This window comes from Hyla sarda, chromosome 3 (assembly GCF_029499605.1).
Source record: "Hyla sarda isolate aHylSar1 chromosome 3, aHylSar1.hap1, whole genome shotgun sequence".
NCBI lineage: Eukaryota > Metazoa > Chordata > Amphibia > Anura > Hylidae > Hyla > Hyla sarda.
The window spans coordinates 5109317-5129560 of record NC_079191.1 but is presented as its reverse complement, the minus strand read 5'-3'; the positions used below and the strand labels follow the sequence as shown (position 1 = coordinate 5129560).

Here is a 20244-nt window from a genome sequence, read left to right as displayed (position 1 = left end):
ATCTGCTGTCTGACTCTTTCGGTCTCTTGTATGACGGACACATCGAGTGGCTTTTGCTAAGACTCAGCTGGTGAATATGAGACAAGGCCCGAGGTTCACACAGGAAATGGTGCTCGGCCTCTGGAACGACCAGATATCAGGTAAGACTATCCGTGTAAATGACCTGTTGGTGGCTTCCCCTACCTCCTTAGAGGAGGCCATGGTTTTGGCTATGTATTTAGATAGGAGACTTAGGGAGAGGAGTTGCAAAAGATATGTTACCCCTCCCAATCTTTACACCTCACTCCTCGCTCTCTTTCTTCCCTAATCTCTACTACGCTGCCTCCGTTGGTGTTGGACTAAGAGGCCATGCAGGTGGGATCTATGACTTCACAAGAGAAAATAAAATTCCGGAAGAGCAATGGTTTGTACTTATATTGGGGTGATGCCGGTCATATGCTGTGAGCCTGCCCGAAACACAGGGAGGTCCTTCAGGTTCACAAGTATCCCCTAAAACTTGATACTGTATTTTATGCTGAGATGTCTATATCTGTGTCGGCCTTCATTGATATTGACTCTTAATATGGTTTTGGGTCTACCTGGTCTTCAGCAGGTCCTCCGGAGAACTCACCGGTTGGGGCTCCCACTCTGTAACTAAGTGTATTCCTTCCTGTGTAGGTTCTCGTCATGTGGGGTACTCCGCTCCTAGATATCTTATCCCCTATTCAAAGGATAGGGGATAAGATGTCTGATCGTGAGAAGGTTAAACAGATTTGTAAATTACTTATACTTATAAATCTTAACCCTTCCAGTACTTATCAGCTGCTGTATGCTCGCAGTTCGCATCCCAGCCTGCTTACCTGTTTGTCCAGTCCCGGCGCGCGCGGCCCTGCTCCCTAGGGGGCGCGCGCGCCGGCTCTCTGCGATTTAAAGGGCCAGTGCGCCGCTGATCGGCGCCTGGTCCAAATTAGTAACTTCACCTGTGCACTGGTCTATATTACCTCACTTCCCCTTCCCAGCATCGCCGGATCTTGTTGCCATTGTGCCAGTGAAAGCGTTTCCTTGTATGTCCCAAGCCAGTGTTCCAGACCCTCTGCAGTTGCCCCTGACTACGATCCTTGCTGCCTACCCTGACCTTCTGCTACGTCCGACCTTGCTCTTGCCTTGTCCCTTGTACCGCGCCTATCTCAGCCGTCGGTCGGGGTTGAGTCGCTATCGGGTGGAACGACCTGGGGGTTACCTGCCACAGCAAGTCCATCCCGCTTTGCGGCTGGCTCTGGTGAATACCAGTAACCCCTTAGACTCCTTTCCCCTGGTACGGCCCACGTCATCACCCCACTGACACAGAGGATCCACCAACAGTATCCTCTCAGTACCCGGATCCTGACAGCTCCACAGGAAGTTGTGTAGTTCTTTCTAGTCTGACCACAGTGCTCTCTGCTGCCACCTCTGTCCATATCAGGAACTGTCCAGAGTAGGTACATGGAACAAAGATGGATCCCACGAAGGCAAAGGCCTGAAGGCACTTTAATGTTTTCTTTGGTTTACAAATTACTATCAATCAAGAGTTCAGTGATTTCAAGACCTTTAACCGATTTGACCCATTAGGGGGAGGAGAGCATACATGGAGAACAGCTCACACAGGCTGTAGATAAAGAGGAGAGCACACATGGAGGACAGCTCACACAGGCTGTAGATAAAGAGGAGAGCATACATGGAGAACAGCTCACACAGGCTGTAGATAAAGAGGAGAGCATACATGGAGAACAGCTCACACAGGCTGTAGATAAAGAGGAGAGCACACATGGAGGACAGCTCACACAGGCTGTAGATAAAGAGGAGAGCATACATGGAGAAAAGCTCACACAGGCTGTAGATAAAGAGGAGAGCACACATGGAGGACAGCTCACACAGGCTGTAGATAAAGAGGAGAGCATACATGGAGAACAGCTCACACAGGCTGTAGATAAAGAGGAGAGCATACATGGAGAACAGCTCACACAGGCTGTAGATAAAGAGGAGAGCATACATGGAGGACAGCTCACACAGGCTGTAGATAAAGAGGAGAGCATACATGGAGGATAGATCACACAGGCTGTAGATAAAAAGGAGAGCATACATGGAGAACAGCTCACACAGGCTGTAGATAAAGAAGAGAGCATACATGGAGAACAGCTCACACAGGCTGTAGATAAAGAGGAGAGCATACATGGAGAACAGCTCACACAGGCTGTAGATAAAGAGGAGAGCATACATACAGGACAGCTCACACAGGCTGTAGATAAAGAGGAGATAATACATGGAGAAAAGCTCACACAGGCTGTAGATAAAGAGGAGAGCACACATGGAGGACAGCTCACACAGGCTGTAGATAAAGAGGAGAGCATACATGGAGAACAGCTCACACAGGCTGTAGATAAAGAGGAGAGCACACATGGAGGACAGCTCACACAGGCTGTAGATAAAGAGGAGAGCATACATGGAGGACAGCTCACACAGGCTGTAGATAAAGAGGAGAGCATACATGGAGAACAGCTCACACAGGCTGTAGATAAAGAGGAGAGCATACATGGAGAACAGCTCACACAGGCTGTAGATAAAGAGGAGAGCATACATGGAGGACAGATCACACAGGCTGTAGATAAAGAGGGGAGCATACATGGAGGACAGCTCACACAGGCTGTAGATAGGGAGGAGAGCATACATGGAGGACAGCTCACACAGGGTGTAGATAGGATGGACAGCATACATGAAGGTCAGCTTACAAAGGCTGAAGATAAGGAGAAGAATAAACATAGAAAACAGCTCACACAGGTTGTAGATAGAGAGGAAAGCATATGTGGAGGGCAGATCACAAAAGCTATAGATGAAAAGAGCAAATATGGAGGGCAGCTCATACAGATTGTAGATAGGGATGAGATAATACATGGAGGGTAACTTATTCAGATTGTAGATAGGGAGGAAGTTCACACAGGCTGTTCACACAGGCTGAAGATAATAGGAACACACACATGGAGGGTGGCTCCCACAAGCTGTATAAGGGAAAAAAGCATACAGCTCACAAAGACTGCAGAAAGTGAAGTGAGTATACATGGAGGGCAGCTAACAGAGACTGTAGATAAGGAGTAGAGCATACATAGAGGGCAGTCCACACAGGCTGTAGATAGGGAAAAGAGCATACATGAAGGACAGCTCACACAGGCTGTGGAAATGGAGGGGAGCAGACATGGAGGACAGCTCAAACAAGCTGAATATAGAAAGGAGAGCATACATGGAGGACAGCTCACACAAGCTGTTGATAGGGGGAGAGCATACATGGAGGACAGCTCACATGCTGTAGATAGAAAGGAAAGCATACATGGAGGGCAGAACACAAAAGCTATAGATGGAAAGAGCAAACAAGGCGGGCAGCTCAAAAAGATTATAGATAGGGATGAGAGAAAACATGAAGGGTGGATTATACAGACTGTAGATAGGGAGGAGAGTATACATGTAGGACAGCTCACAGACTGTAGATAGTAAGGAGAGCATCCATGTAGAGCAGTTCACACAAGCTGTAGATAGGGAGGAGAGCATATACAGAGGGCAGCTCACACAGACTGTAGAAAGTTAAGAGAGTATACATGGAGGACAGTTCACACAGGCTGAAGATAGTTAGGAAAGTACACATGGGGAGTAGCTCATACAATCTGTATAAGGGGAAAAAAGCATACAGCTCTATAGAGAACGGAGTGAGTATACATGGAGGACAGCTAAGAGAGACTGTAGATAAGGAAAAGAGCATATGTAGAGGACAGAACCATCTATCTGTTGTTACGCCGAGCGCTCCGGGTCCCCGTTCCTCCCCGGAGCGCTCGCCTCATCTTCGTTGTTGCAGCGCCCCGGTCAGATCCACTGACCGGGTGCGCTGCGGTCCCGCCTTCAGCCGGGATGCGATTCGCGATGCGGATAGCGCCCGCTCGCGATGCGCACCCCGGCCCCCGTACCTGACTCGCTCTCCCTCGGTCCTGTCCCGGCGCGCGCGGCCCCGCTCCCTAGGGCGCGCGCGCGCCGGGTCTCTGCGATTTAAAGGGCCAGTGCACCAATGATGGTGCCTGGCCCAATCTTCCCAATTAGCTTAATTGGCTCCCACCTGTGCACTTCCCTATATCACCTCACTTCCCCTGCACTCCCTTGCCGGATCTTGTTGCACTTGTGCCTAGTGAAAGCGTTCCCTTGTCTGTTCCTAGTCCGTGTTCCTGACCTCCTGCCGTTGCCCCTGACTACGATCCTTGCCGCCTGCCCCCGACCTTCTGCTACGTCCGACCTTGCTTCTGCCTACTCCCTTGTACCTCGCCTATCTTCAGCATCTTCAGCAGCCAGAGAGGTGAGCCGTTGCTAGTGGATACGACCTGGTCACTACCGCCGCAGCAAGACCATCCCGCTTTGCGGCGGGCTCTGGTGAAAACCTGTAGTGGCTTAGAACCGGTCCACTAGCGCGGTCCTCGCCATCCCTCTCTGGCACAGAGGATCCACTACCTGCCAGCCGGCATCGTGACAGTAGATCCGGCCATGGATCCCGCTGAAGTTCCTCTGCCAGTTGTCGCTGACCTCACCACGGTGGCCGCCCAGCAAGCCCGACAGATCGCCCTTCTAACCCGTCAGCTGTCGGAAATGTCCACCATTTCGCACCAACTTCAGTCGCAACTTCTCCAGCAATCTTCTCCTCCGCCAGCTCCTGCACCTCCTCCGCAGCGAGTGGCCACTCCTAGCCTCCGCCTGTCCTTGCCGGACAAATTTAATGGGGACTCTAAGTATTGCCGTGGCTTTCTTTCGCAATGTTCCCAGCACTTGGAGATGATGTCGGACCAGTTTCCTACTGAAAGGTCTAAGGTGGCTTTCGTGTTCTGCCTTCTGTCTGGAAAAGCCCTGTCATGGGCCGCACCACTCTGGGACCGCAATGACCCCGTCACTGCCTCTGTACACTCCTTCTTCTCGGAAATTCGAAGTGTCTTTGAGGAACCTGCCCGAGCTTCTTCAGCCGAGATTGCCCTGCTGAACCTGGCCCAGGGTGTTTCTTCCGTTGGCGAGTACGCCATTCAGTTCCGTGCTCTTGCTTACGAGTTGTCCTGGAATAGTGAGGTTCTCTGCGCGACCTTTAAAAAAGGCCTATCCAGCAACATTAAAGATGTTCTGGCCGCACGAGAGACTCCTGCTGACCTACATGAACTCATTCATCTAGCCACTCGCATTGACATGCGTTCTTCCGGATGGCGTCTGGAGCTCCGCCTGGATATGGACTTTGTTCGCACGAAGCGTTTTTTCTCTCCGGCTCCTCTCTCCTCTGGTCCTCTGCAATCTGTTCCTGTGCTTCCCGCCGCGGAGGCTATGCAAGTTGACCGGTCTTGCTTGACACCTCAAGAGAGGACACGACGCCGCATGGAGAATCTTTGCCTGTACTATGCCGGTACCGAACACTTCCTGAAGGATTGTCCTATCCGTCCTCCCCGCCTGGAAAGACGTACGCTGACTCCGCACAAAGGTGACACAGTTCTTGATGTCAACTCTGCTTCTCCACGCCTTACTGTGCCTGTGCGGATATCTGCCTCTACCTTCTCCTTCTCTACTATGCTCTTCTTGGATTCCGGATCTGCAGGAAAATTTTTTTTGGCCTCTCTCATCAACAGGTTCTACGTTCCTGTGACCAGTCTCGCCAGACCCCTCTACATCTATTGTTTTTACAATAAAAGATTGGACTGTCTCGTACGTTTCCACACAGAACCCCTCCTAATTTGCATCGGACCTCATCACGGAAAAATTGAGTTTTTTTTCCTCAGGTTCTTTGGCCCCAAGAAGAGGGGGAGACCCAAGGGGGGGGGTACTGTTACGCCGAGCGCTCCGGGTCCCCGTTCCTCCCCGGAGCGCTCGCCTCATCTTCGTTGTTGCAGCGCCCCGGTCAGATCCACTGACCGGGTGCGCTGCGGTCCCGCCTTCAGCCGGGATGCGATTCGCGATGCGGATAGCGCCCGCTCGCGATGCGCACCCCGGCCCCCGTACCTGACTCGCTCTCCCTCGGTCCTGTCCCGGCGCGCGCGGCCCCGCTCCCTAGGGCGCGCGCGCGCCGGGTCTCTGCGATTTAAAGGGCCAGTGCACCAATGATGGTGCCTGGCCCAATCTTCCCAATTAGCTTAATTGGCTCCCACCTGTGCACTTCCCTATATCACCTCACTTCCCCTGCACTCCCTTGCCGGATCTTGTTGCACTTGTGCCTAGTGAAAGCGTTCCCTTGTCTGTTCCTAGTCCGTGTTCCTGACCTCCTGCCGTTGCCCCTGACTACGATCCTTGCCGCCTGCCCCCGACCTTCTGCTACGTCCGACCTTGCTTCTGCCTACTCCCTTGTACCTCGCCTATCTTCAGCATCTTCAGCAGCCAGAGAGGTGAGCCGTTGCTAGTGGATACGACCTGGTCACTACCGCCGCAGCAAGACCATCCCGCTTTGCGGCGGGCTCTGGTGAAAACCTGTAGTGGCTTAGAACCGGTCCACTAGCGCGGTCCTCGCCATCCCTCTCTGGCACAGAGGATCCACTACCTGCCAGCCGGCATCGTGACATCTGTATATAGGGGGGACAACATACATGGAGGACAGCTCACACAGACTGTAGATAGGGAGGAGAGCATACATGGACGACAGCTCACACAGACTGTAGATAGGGAGGAGAACATACATGGGGAACTGCTCAAACAGGCTGTAGATAGGAGAGGATACATGGATGACAGCTCACACAGGCTGGAGACAGGGAGGAGAGCATACATGAAGGGCAGCTCACAGGTTGTAGATAGGGAGGAGAGCATACATGGAGGACAGCTCACACAGGCTGGAGTAAGGGAGGAGAACATACATGGAGGACAGCTCACACAGGCTGGAGATATGGAGGAGAACATACATGGAGGACAGCTCACACAGGCTGGAGATAGGGAGGAGAGCATACATGTAGGACAACTTACACAGGCTGGAGATAGGGAGGAGAGAATATATGGAGGACAGCTCATACAGGCTGTATATAGGGAGGATACAATATATGGAGGAGAGCTCGCACAGGCTGTAGATAGGAAAGGATACATGGATAACAGCTCACACAGGCTAGAGACAGGGAGGAGAGCATACATGGAGGACAGCTCACACAGGCTGGAGATAGGGAGGAGAGCATACATGTAGGACAGCTCACACAGGCTGGAGATAGGGAGGAGAGCATACATGTAGGACAGATCACACAGGCTGGAGATAGGGAGGAGAGCATACATGTAGGACAGATTACACAGGCTGGAGATAGGGAGGAGAGCATACATGTAGCACAGCTCATACAGGCTGGAGATAGGGAGGAGAGCAGAGGCAGGGAAGTAGATACAAGGCAGTTTGCATACAAGTGTAGAGAGAAGCAGAACACCCACAGCAAACCAGCATGTGTTACTAAACAGATACCCCACCAAGGAAAGGGGGCAGAAAGTGAATGAAGGAGTAAAATTTGCAGAAAAATTTTGTGCTACATTTTCAGGTCAACATTACAACAAGGAGAAATCTTTCCTTCCAAGTCAAACATATCCACAGCCTTTACCCAGTGGAGCAACAATCTGCTGTATATACTACTGGACATTAGAGACATAACACTGTATAATTAGTGGTGATTTCTCTGCTGTGTGATAATTAGTAATGAATCTGCTTTATGACAATTAGTAATGTCTCTGGTGAGTGATATTTAGTAATGTCTCTGGTGAGTGATATTTAGTGATGTCTCTGGTGAGTGATATTTAGTGATGTCTCTGGTGAGTGATATTTAGTAATGTCTCTGGTGAGTGATATTTACTAATGTCTCTGGTGAGTGATATTTAGTAATGTATCTGGTGAGTGATATTTAGTGATGTCTCTGGTGAGTGATATTTAGTGATGTCTCTGGTGAGTGATATTTAGTGATGTCTCTGGTGAGTGATATTTAGTAATGTCTCTGGTGAGTGATATTTAGTAATGTCTCTGGTGAGTGATATTTAGTAATGTATCCGCTGAGTGATATTTAGTGATGTCTCTGGTGAGTGTGATCATTTGTGATGTATCTGCTGTGTGATGTGTGTGATAGGTAGTGATGTCTCTGCTGTATAATGAGTGTAATTATTAGTGATGTCTCAGGTGAGTGTAGAGTGTCAGGGATCCCTATGGCTCGATGCCTGAGCAGGTGAATTCTCCGGCCCTTAGCACGGCTTCGGGCAAGCAGGGCCGGACCTGACCTGATAAGCGCGGATCAGCTCAGCAGTCGGTATGGAGCGGCTCCCGACTCCTGCCCGCTCCATACTTTGCTGCTCTCGGCTGATTTAAGTAGCCGGGGGCCGCCACTAATAGCCAGCATGAAGCGATCGCCACGGCTGGCTATTAACCCTTTAGATCCCGCTGTCAAAGCTGACAGCGGCATCTAAAGGGACATATGATGGCTCCCTGGTGGACTAGTGGGGTGGATCGTCATTGATAGATCCTGGCTGGACTAGGCTCTATCAATGGATTGCAGAGCACACAGATCAATGGAGTTCAATAGAACTGACCTGTATGAGGACTCGAATGATTCCTCCTAAAAGTCTAATAAAGTGTAAAAAAGTTTTAATAAAAGTTTAAAAAGACACACATTAACCCCTTCCATGTTAAAAGTTCAAATCACCCTTTTCTTATATAAAAACATGTAAACATAATAAAAATAACCATAAAATAGTATCACTGCGTGCGTAATTGTACGAACTATGAAAATATAACATTATGTATCCCGTACGGTAAATGACCTGAATGTAAAAAAAAAAAAAAACAGAATTGCAATTTTTATAATATCCCCAAAAAAAGTTAAAAACCGATGAAAAAGTCAGATCAATACCAAAATGGTACCGATACAAAAAACAGATTATGGCGCAAAAATGAGCCCTCATCCAGCCTGGTATGGGGCCAAAAAATGGCAATTAAATTTTTTTTTTAAAGTTCAGAATTTTTTTTTAATTAGTAAAACATTATGTAAACTATAGAAATCTGGTATCGCTGTAATCAGGCGCCTAAAGAGTCAAAACAACAAGTTATCTCAACCACAAAATAAATGGCGCAGAAAAGAAAAAACACCAAATCTGCTAAATTATCTTTTACTATTTCAATTTCACTTCACCGATTATATATCTATATTTTGGTTCGGAGAATATGTTAAATGTGTCATTATAGTAGGTAGTTATGTCTATTATAGGGCGAGGAGGAAAAAATGAGAGCGTAAAAGCGGTGAGTGTGATAATTAGTGATGTCTCTGATGAGTGTGATAATTAGTGATGTCTCAGATGTGTGTGATAATTAGTGATGTCTCAGATGTGTGTGATAATTAGTGATGTCTCAGGTGTGTGTGATAATTAGTGATGTCTCAGGTGAGTGTGATAATTAGTGATGTCTCTGGTATGTGTGATAATTAGTGATGTCTCAGGTGTGTGTGATAATTAGTGATGTCTCAGGTGAGTGTGATAATTAGTGATGTCTCTGGTGTGTGTGATAATTAGTGATGTCTCAGGTGAGTGTGATAATTAGTGATGTCTCTGGTGTGTGTGATAATTAGTGATGTCTCAGGTGTGTGATAATTAGTGATGTCTCTGATGAGTGTGATAATTAGTGATGTCTCTGGTATGTGTGATAATTAGTGATGTCTCTGGTGAGTGTGATAATTAGTGATGTCTCTGGTATGTGTGATAATTAGTGATGTCTCTGGTGAGTGTGATAATTAGTGATGTCTCTGGTGAGTGTGATAATTAGTGATGTCTCTGGTGAGTGTGATAATTAGTGATGTCTCAGGTGTGTGTGATATTTAGTGATGTCTCAGGTGAGTGTGATAATTAGTGATGTCTCAGGTGAGTGTGATAATTAGTGATATCTCTGGTGAGTGTGATAATTAGTGATATCTCTGGTGAGTGTGATAATTAGTGATGTCTCTGGTGAGTGTGATAATTAGTGATGTCTCTGGTGAGTGTGATAATTAGTGATGTCTCAGGTGAGTGTGATAATTAGTGATGTCTCTGGTGAGTGTGATAATTAGTGATGTCACTGGTATGTGTGATAATTAGTGATGTCTCTGGTGAGTGTGATAATTAGTGATGTCTCTGGTGAGTGTGATAATTAGTGATGTCTCAGGTGAGTGTGATAATTAGTGATGTCTCTGGTGAGTGTGATAATTAGTGATGTCTCTGGTGAGTGTGATAATTAGTGATGTCTCTGGTGTGTGTGATAATTAGTGATGTCTCAGGTGAGTGTGATAATTAGTGATGTCTCTGGTGAGTGTGATAATTAGTGATGTCTCTGGTGAGTGTGATAATTAGTGATGTCTCTGGTGTGTGTGATAATTAGTGATGTCTCTGGTGAGTGTGATAATTAGTGATGTCTCAGGTGAGTGTGATAATTAGTGATGTCTCTGGTGTGTGTGATCATTAGTGATGTCTCTGGTGAGTGTGATAATTAGTGATGTCTCAGATGTGTGTGATAATTAGTGATGTCTCTGGTGTGTGTGATTATTAGTGATGTCTCTGGTGAGTGTGATAATTAGTGATGTCTCTGGTGAGTGTGATAATTAGTGATGTCTCTGGTGAGTGTGATTATTAGTGATGTCTCTGGTGAGTGTGATAATTAGTGATGTCTCAGGTGAGTGTGATAATTAGTGATGTCTCTGGTGAGTGTGATAATTAGTGATGTCTCTGGTGTGTGTGATTATTAGTGATGTCTCTGGTGAGTGTGATAATTAGTGATGTCTCTGGTGAGTGTGATAATTAGTGATGTCTCTGGTGAGTGTGATAATTAGTGATGTCTCTGGTGAGTGTGATTATTAGTGATGTCTCTGGTGAGTGTGATAATTAGTGATGTCTCTGGTGAGTGTGATAATTAGTGATGTCTCTGGTGAGTGTGATTATTAGTGATGTCTCTGGTGAGTGTGATAATTAGTGATGTCTCTGGTGAGTGTGATAATTAGTGATGTCTCTGGTGAGTGTGATAATTAGTGATGTCTCTGGTGAGTGTGATAATTAGTGATGTCTCTGGTGTGTGTGATAATTAGTGATGTCTCTGGTGTATGTGATAATTAGTGATGTCTCTGGTGAGTGTGATAATTAGTGATGTCTCAGATGAGTGTGATAATTAGTGATGCATCTGGTGAGTGTGATTATTAGTGATGTCTCTGGTGAGTGTGATAATTAGTGATGTCTCTGGTGAGTGTGATAATTAGTGATGTCTCTGGTGAGTGTGATAATTAGTGATGTCTCTGGTGAGTGTGATAATTAGTGATGTCTCTGGTGAGTGTGATAATTAGTGATGTCTCTGGTGTGTGTGTGATAATTAGTGATGTCTCTGGTGAGTGTGATAATTAGTGATGTCTCTGGTGTGTGTGATTATTAGTGATGTCTCTGGTGAGTGTGATAATTAGTGATGTCTCTGGTGAGTGTGATAATTAGTGATGTCTCTGGTGAGTGTGATAATTAGTGATGTCTCTGGTGAGTGTGATTATTAGTGATGTCTCTGGTGAGTGTGATAATTAGTGATGTCTCTGGTGAGTGTGATAATTAGTGATGTCTCTGGTGAGTGTGATTATTAGTGATGTCTTTGGTGAGTGTGATAATTAGTGATGTCTCTGGTGAGTGTGATAATTAGTGATGTCTCTGGTGAGTGTGATAATTAGTGATGTCTCAGGTGTGTGTGATAATTAGTGATGTCTCTGGTGAGTGTGATAATTAGTGATGTCTCTGGTGAGTGTGATAATTAGTGATGTCTCTGATGAGTGTGATAATTAGTGATGTCTCAGGTGAGTGTGATAATTAGTGATGTCTCAGGTGAGTGTGATAATTAGTGATGTCTCTGGTGAGTGTGATAATTAGTGATGTCTCTGGTGAGTGTGATAATTAGTGATGTCTCTGGTGAGTGTGATAATTAGTGATGTCTCAGGTGAGTGTGATAATTAGTGATGTCTCTGGTGAGTGTGATAATTAGTGATGTCTCTGGTGAGTGTGATAATTAGTGATGTCTCTGGTGAGTGTGATAATTAGTGATGTCTCAGGTGAGTGTGATAATTAGTGATGTCTCTGGTGAGTGTGATAATTAGTGATGTCTCTGGTGAGTGTGATAATTACTGATGTCTCTGGTGAGTGTGATAATTAGTGATGTCTCTGGTGAGTGTGATAATTAGTGATGTCTCTGGTGTGTGTGATAATTAGTGATGTCTCAGATGTGTGTGATAATTAGTGATGTCTCTGGTGAGTGTGATAATTAGTGATGTCTCTGGTGAGTGTGATAATTAGTGATGTCTCTGGTATGTGTGATCATTAGTGATGTCTCTGGTGAGTGTGATCATTAGTGATGTCTCAGATGAGTGTGATCATTAGTGATGTCTCTGGTGAGTGTGATAATTAGTGATGTCTCTGGTGAGTGTGATGATTAGTGATGTCTCTGGTGAGTGTGGTAATTAGTGATGTCTCTGGTGAGTGTGGTAATTAGTGATGTCTCAGATGAGTGTGATAATTAGTGATGTCTCTGGTGAGTGTGGTAATTAGTGATGTCTCTGGTGAGTGTGATCATTAGTGATGTCTCAGGTGTGTGTGATCATTAATGATGTCTCAGATGAGTGTGATAATTAGTGATGTCTCTGGTGAGTGTGATAATTAGTGATGTCTCAGATGAGTGTGATAATTAGTGATGTCTCTGGTGAGTGTGATAATTAGTGATGTCTCTGGTGAGTGTGATAATTAGTGATGTCTCAGATGAGTGTGATCATTAGTGATGTCTCTGGTGAGTGTGATCATTAGTGATGTCTCAGATGAGTGTGATAATTAGTGATGTCTCTGGTGAGTGTGATAATTAGTGATGTCTCTGGTGAGTGTGATAATTAGTGATGTCTCAGATGAGTGTGATCATTAGTGATGTCTCTGGTGAGTGTGATCATTAGTGATGTCTCAGATGAGTGTGATAATTAGTGATGTCTCTGGTGAGTGTGATAATTAGTGATGTCTCTGGTGAGTGTGATAATTAGTGATGTCTCTGGTGAGTGTGGTAATTAGTGATGTCTCTGGTGAGTGTGATAATTAGTGATGTCTCAGGTGTGTGTGATAATTAGTGATGTCTCTGATGAGTGTGATAATTAGTGATGTCTCTGATGAGTGTGATAATTAGTGATGTCTCTGATGAGTGTGATAATTAGTGATGTCTCTGATGAGTGTGATAATTAGTGATGTCTCTGATGAGTGTGATAATTAGTGATGTCTCAGATGAGTGTGATAATTAGTGATGTCTCTGGTATGTGTGATAATTAGTGATGTCTCTGGTATGTGTGATAATTAGTGATGTCTCTGGTATGTGTGATAATTAGTGATGTCTCAGATGAGTGTGATAATTAGTGATGTCTCTGATGAGTGTGATAATTAGTGATGTCTCTAATGAGTGTGATAATTAGTGATGTCTCTGATGAGTGTGATAATTAATGATGTCTCAGATGAGTGTGATAATTAGTGATGTCTCTGATGAGTGTGATAATTAGTGATGTCTCTGGTATGTGTGATAATTAGTGATGTCTCTAGTATGTGTGATAATTAGTGATGTCTCTGGTATGTGTGATAATTAGTGATGTCTCTGGTATGTGTGATAATTAGTGATGTCTCTGGTATGTGTGATAATTAGTGATGTCTCTAGTATGTGTGATCATTAGTGATGTCTCTGGTATGTGTGATAATTAGTGATGTCTCGGGTGAGTGTGATCATTAGTGATGTCTCTGGTGAGTGTGATAATTAGTGATGTCCCTGGTGAGTGTGATAATTAGTGATGTCTCTGGTGTGTGTGATAATTAGTGATGTCTCTGGTATGTGTGATAATTAGTGATGTCTCTGGTATGTGTGATAATTAGTGATGTCTCTGGTATGTGTGATAATTAGTGATGTCTCTGGTATGTGTGATAATTAGTGATGTCTCTAGTATGTGTGATCATTAGTGATGTCTCTGGTGAGTGTGATAATTAGTGATGTCTCTGGTGAGTGTGATAATTAGTGATGTCTCTGGTACGTGTGATAATTAGTGATGTCTCTGGTGTGTGTGATAATTAGTGATGTCTCAGATGAGTGTGGTAATTAGTGATGTCTCTGGTGAGTGTGATAACTAGTGATGTCTCTGGTGAGTGTGATAATTAGTGATGTCTCTGGTGAGTGTGATAATTAGTGATGTCTCTGATGAGTGTGATAATTAGTGATGTCTCTGATGAGTGTGATCATTAGTGATGTCTCTGGTGAGTGTGATAATTAGTGATGTCTCTGGTGAGTGTGATAATTAGTGATGTCTCTGGTATGTGTGATAATTAGTGATGTCTCAGATGAGTGTGGTAATTAGTGATGTCTCTGGTGAGTGTGATAACTAGTGATGTCTCTGGTGAGTGTGATAATTAGTGATGTCTCTGTTGTGTGTGATCATTAGTGATGTCTCTGGTGTGTGTGATAATTAGTGATGTCTCAGATGAGTGTGATAATTAGTGATGTCTCTGGTATGTGTGATAATTAGTGATGTCTCTGGTGAGTGTGATAATTAGTGATGTCTCTGGTGTGTGTGATAATTAGTGATGTCTCTGGTGAGTGTGATAATTAGTGATGTATCAGGTGAGTGTGATAATTAGTGATGTCTCAGGTGAGTGTGATAATTAGTGATGTCTCTGGTGAGTGTGATAATTAGTGATGTCTCTGGTATGTGTGATAATTAGTGATGTCTCTGGTGAGTGTGATAATTAGTGATGTCTCTGGTATGTGTGATCATTAGTGATGTCTCTGGTATGTGTGATCATTAGTGATGTCTCTGGTGTGTGTGATAATTAGTGATGTCTCAGGTGAGTGTGATAATTAGTGATGTCTCAGGTGAGTGTGATAATTAGTGATGTCTCTGGTGAGTGTGATAATTAGTGATGTCTCTGGTATGTGTGATAATTAGTGATGTCTCTGGTGAGTGTGATAATTAGTGATGTCTCTGGTGTGTGTGATAATTAGTAATGTCTCTGGTGTGTGTGATAATTAGTGATGTCTCAGATGAGTGTGGTAATTAGTGATGTCTCTGGTGAGTGTGATAATTAGTGATGTCTCTGGTGAGTGTGATAATTAGTGATGTCTCTGGTGAGTGTGATAATTAGTGATGTCTCTGGTGAGTGTGATAATTAGTGATGTCTCTGGTGAGTGTGATAATTAGTGATGTCTCTGGTGAGTGTGATAATTAGTGATGTCTCTGGTGAGTGTGATAATTAGTGATGTCTCTGGTATGTGTGATCATTAGTGATGTCTCTGGTGAGTGTGATCATTAGTGATGTCTCTGGTATGTGTGATCATTAGTGATGTCTCTGGTGAGTGTGATCATTAGTGATGTCTCTGGTATGTGTGATCATTAGTGATGTCTCTGGTGAGTGTGATAATTAGTGATGTCTCTGGTGAGTGTGATCATTAGTGATGTCTCTGGTATGTGTGATCATTAGTGATGTCTCTGGTATGTGTGATCATTAGTGATGTCTCTGGTATGTGTGATCATTAGTGATGTCTCTGGTGAGTGTGATAATTAGTGATGTCTCTGGTGAGTGTGATAATTAGTGATGTCTCTGGTGAGTGTGATAACTAGTGATGTCTCTGGTATGTGTGATCATTAGTGATGTCTCTGGTATGTGTGATCATTAGTGATGTCTCTGGTATGTGTGATCATTAGTGATGTCTCTGGTATGTGTGATCATTAGTAACAGTCTGTGTGAGTTCAGTAATGAGTGTGAGCTCTGGGGGCGGGGCCTGGCTCGGGGGTAGCACTATTCGGGGCACTATTATCGGGTCCGGCTCTCACCTTTCCTGCTCAGAAGATTCTTCTTTACACGATTTTATCTTCTAAAGCAGAAAACATTAGGAAAAGCTCATATCCATTGCGCATGCGCATGAGAAAGTGACTGAAGGCTTTGAGAATGCGCAGAAGTGGAGCTGTTCCACCTAGTGCGCAGGCGCAGTACCGGAGGCTTTCTACACATCTGCCATGCGCTGATTACCTACAGTACGTGCGTGCGCAGTAGAGGAGACGCCGCTCCGCGCTTGCGTACATAGGTTTGAGGCTGTTGCTCCGCCATATTTTTTGTGGGAATTGTGTTCCGTAATCCTTGCTGGTGTGTGTGAGTGAGGAGTGCGGTACCCGAAGTGTGACGTCACCATACAGTATAATGCCTATGTGGATGATGATAGGAGATGTGGATGATGATAGGAGATGTGGATGATGATGATAGGAGATGTGGATGATGATAGGAGATGTGGATGATGATGATAGGAGATGTGGATGATGATAGGAGATGTGGATGATGATGATAGGAGATGTGGATGATGATAGATGTGGATGATGGGAGATGTGGATGATGGTGATAGGAGATGTGGATGATGGTGATAGGAGATGTGGATGATGGGAGATGTGGATGATGGTGATAGGAGATGTGGATGATGGTGATAGGAGATGTGGATGATGGGAGATGTGGATGATGGGAGATGTGGATGATGATAGGAGATGTGGATGATGATGATAGGAGATGTGGATGATGGGAGATGTGGATGATGATAGGAGATGTGGATGATGATGATGTGAGACGTGGATGATGATAGGAGATGTGGATGATGATAGGAGATGTGGATGATGATGATAGGAGATGTGGATGATGATGATAGGAGATGTGGATGATGATAGGAGATGTGGATGATGACGATAGGAGATGTGGATGATGATGATAGGAGATGTGGATGATGATAGGAGATGTGGATGATGATAGGAGATGTGGAGGATGATAGGAGATGTGGATGATGATGATAGGAGATGTGGAGGATGATAGGAGATGTGGATGACGATAGGAGATGTGGATGATGATAGGAGATGTGGATGATGATAGGAGATGTGGATGATGATGATGTGAGATGTGGATGATGATGATAGGAGATGTGGATGATGACGATAGGAGATGTGGATGATGATGATAGGAGATGTGGATGATGATGATAGGAGATGTGGATGATGATGATAGGAGATGTGGATGATGATAGGAGATGTGGATGATGATGATATGAGATGTGGATGATGATGATGGTAGGAGATGTGGATGATGATAGGAGATGTGGATGATGATGATAGGAGACGTGGATGATGATGATAGGAGATGTGGATGATGATATGAGATGTGGATGATGATAGGAGATGTGGATGATGATAGGAGATGTGGATGATGATAGGAGATGTGGATGATGATAGGAGATGTGGATGATGATAGGAGATGTGGAGGATGATAGGAGATGTGGATGATGATAGGAGATGTGGAGGATGATAGGAGATGTGGATGACGATAGGAGATGTGGATGATGATAGGAGATGTGGATGATGATGATAGGAGATGTGGATGATGATAGGAGATGTGGAGGATGATAGGAGATGTGGATGACGATAGGAGATGTGGATGATGATAGGAGATGTGGATGATGATGATTGGAGATGTGGATGATAATGATAGGTGATGTGGATGATGATATGAGATGTGGATGATGATAGGAGATGTGGATGATGATGATAGGAGATGTGGATGATGATGATAGGAGATGTGGATGATGATGATAGGAGATGTGGATGATGATGATAGGAGATGTGGATGATGATAGGAGATGTGGATGATGATGATATGAGATGTGGATGATGATGATGGTAGGAGATGTGGATGATGATAGGAGATGTGGATGATGATGATAGGAGATGTGGATGATGATGATAGGAGATGTGGATGATGATGATAGGAGATGTGGATGATGATGATAGGAGATGTGGATGATGATAGGAGATGTGGATGATGATGATAGGAGATGTGGATGATGATGATAGGAGATGTGGATGATGATAGGAGATGTGGATGATGATGATAGGAGATGTGGATGATGATGATAGGAGATGTGGATGATGATGATAGGAGATGTGGATGATGATGATAGGAGATGTGGATGATGATGATAGGAGATGTGGATGATGATGATAGGAGATGTGGAGGATGATAGGAGATGTGGATGATGATAGGAGATGTGGATGATGATAGGAGATGTGGATGATGATGATAGGAGATGTGGATGATGATAGGAGATGTGGATGATGATGATAGGAGATGTGGATGATGATAGGAGATGTGGATGATGATAGGAGATGTGGATGATGATGATAGGAGATGTGGATGATGATGATAGGAGATGTGGATGATGATGATAGGAGATGTGGATGATGATGATAGGAGATGTGGATGATGATGATAGGTGATGTGGATGATGATAGGAGATGTGGATGATGATGATGATAGGTGATGTGGATGATGATTATAGGAGATGTGGATGATGATAGGAGATGTGGATGATGATGATAGGTGATGTGGATGATGATGATAGGAGATGTGGATGATGATGATAGGAGATGTGGATGATGATGATAGGAGATGTGGATGATGATGATAGGAGATGTGGATGATGATGGGAGATGTGGATGATGACAATAGGAGATGTGGATGATGATGATAGGTGATGTGAATGATGATGATAGGTGATGTGGATGATGATAGGTGATGTGGATGATAATGATAGGTGATGTGGATGATGATATGAGATGTGGATGATGATAGGAGATGTGGATGATGATGATAGGTGATGTGGATGATGATGATATGAGATGTGGATGATGATGATGATAGATGTGGATGATGATGATAGGAGATGTGGATGATGATGATAGGAGATGTGGATGATGATGATATGAGATGTGGATGATGATAGGAGATGTGGATGATGATGATAGGAGATGTGGATGATGATAGGAGATGTGGATGATGATGATAGGAGATGTGGATGATGATGATAGGAGATGTGGATGATGATGATAGGAGATGTGGATGATGATAGGAGATGTGGATGATGATAGGAGATGTGGATGATGATGATAGGAGATGTGGATGATGATGATAGGAGATGTGGATGATGATGTTAGGAGATGTGGATGATGATGATAGGAGATGTGGATGATGATGATAGGAGATGTGGATGATGATGATAGGAGATGTGGATGATGATGATAGGAGATGTGGATGATGATTATAGGAGATGTGGATGATGATAGGAGATGTGGATGATGATGATAGGAGATGTGGATGATGATGATTGGAGATGATGTGGATGATGATGATAGGAGATGTGGATGATGACGATAGGAGATGTGGATGATGACAATAGGAGATGTGGATGATGATGATAGGAGATGTGGATGATGACAATATGAGATGTGGATGATGATAGGAGATGTGGATGATGATGATAGGAGATGTGGATGATGATGATAGGAGATGTGGATGATGATGATAGGAGATGTGGATGATGACGATAGGAGATGTGGATGATGACAATAGGAGATGTGGATGATGACAGGAGATGTGGATGATGATGATAGGAGATGTGGATGATGATAGGAGATGTGGATGATGATGATAGGAGTTGTGGATGATGATGATAGGAGATGTGGATGATGATGATAGGAGATGTGGATGATGATAGGAGATGTGGATGATGATGATAGGAGATGTGGATGATGATGATAGGAGATGTGGATGATGATAGGAGATGTGGATGATGATGATAGGAGATGTGGATGATGATGATAGGAGATGTGGATGATGATAGGAGATGTGGATGATGATGATAGGAGATGATGATGATAGGAGATGTGGATGATGATGATAGGAGATGTGGATGATGATGATAGGAGATGTGGATGATGATAGGAGATGTGGATGATGATGATGGGAGATGTGGATGATGATAGGAGATGTGGATGATGATGATAGGACATGTGGATGATGATAGGAGATGTGGATGATGATGATGGGAGATGTGGATGATGATAGGAGATGTGGATGATGATGATAGGACATGTGGATGATGATAGGAGATGTGGATGATGATGATAGGAGATGTGGATGATGATAGGAGATGTGGATGATGATGATAGGACATGTGGATGATGATAGGAGATGTGGATGATGATGATGGGAGATGTGGATGATGATAGATGTGGATGATGATAGATGTGGATGATGATGATAGGAGATGTGGATGATGATGATAGGAGATGTGGATGATGATAGGAGATGTGGATGATGATGATAGGAGATGATGATGATAGGAGATGTGGATGATGATGATAGGAGATGTGG

At 44.4% G+C, this 20244-nt stretch overlaps 1 protein-coding gene across 1 annotated transcript in view; it reads right to left on the bottom strand.

The window, feature by feature from the left end:
- Positions 1 to 15981, bottom strand: part of LOC130361119 (zinc finger protein 184-like) — a 46315-nt gene extending 30334 nt beyond the window's left edge. The window contains exon 1 of the mRNA XM_056563700.1: positions 15837 to 15981. The gene's annotated coding sequence lies outside the window, so the exon portion shown is untranslated. The remainder of the gene's footprint in view (positions 1 to 15836) is intronic.
- Positions 15982 to 20244: the final 4263 nt, after the last annotated feature.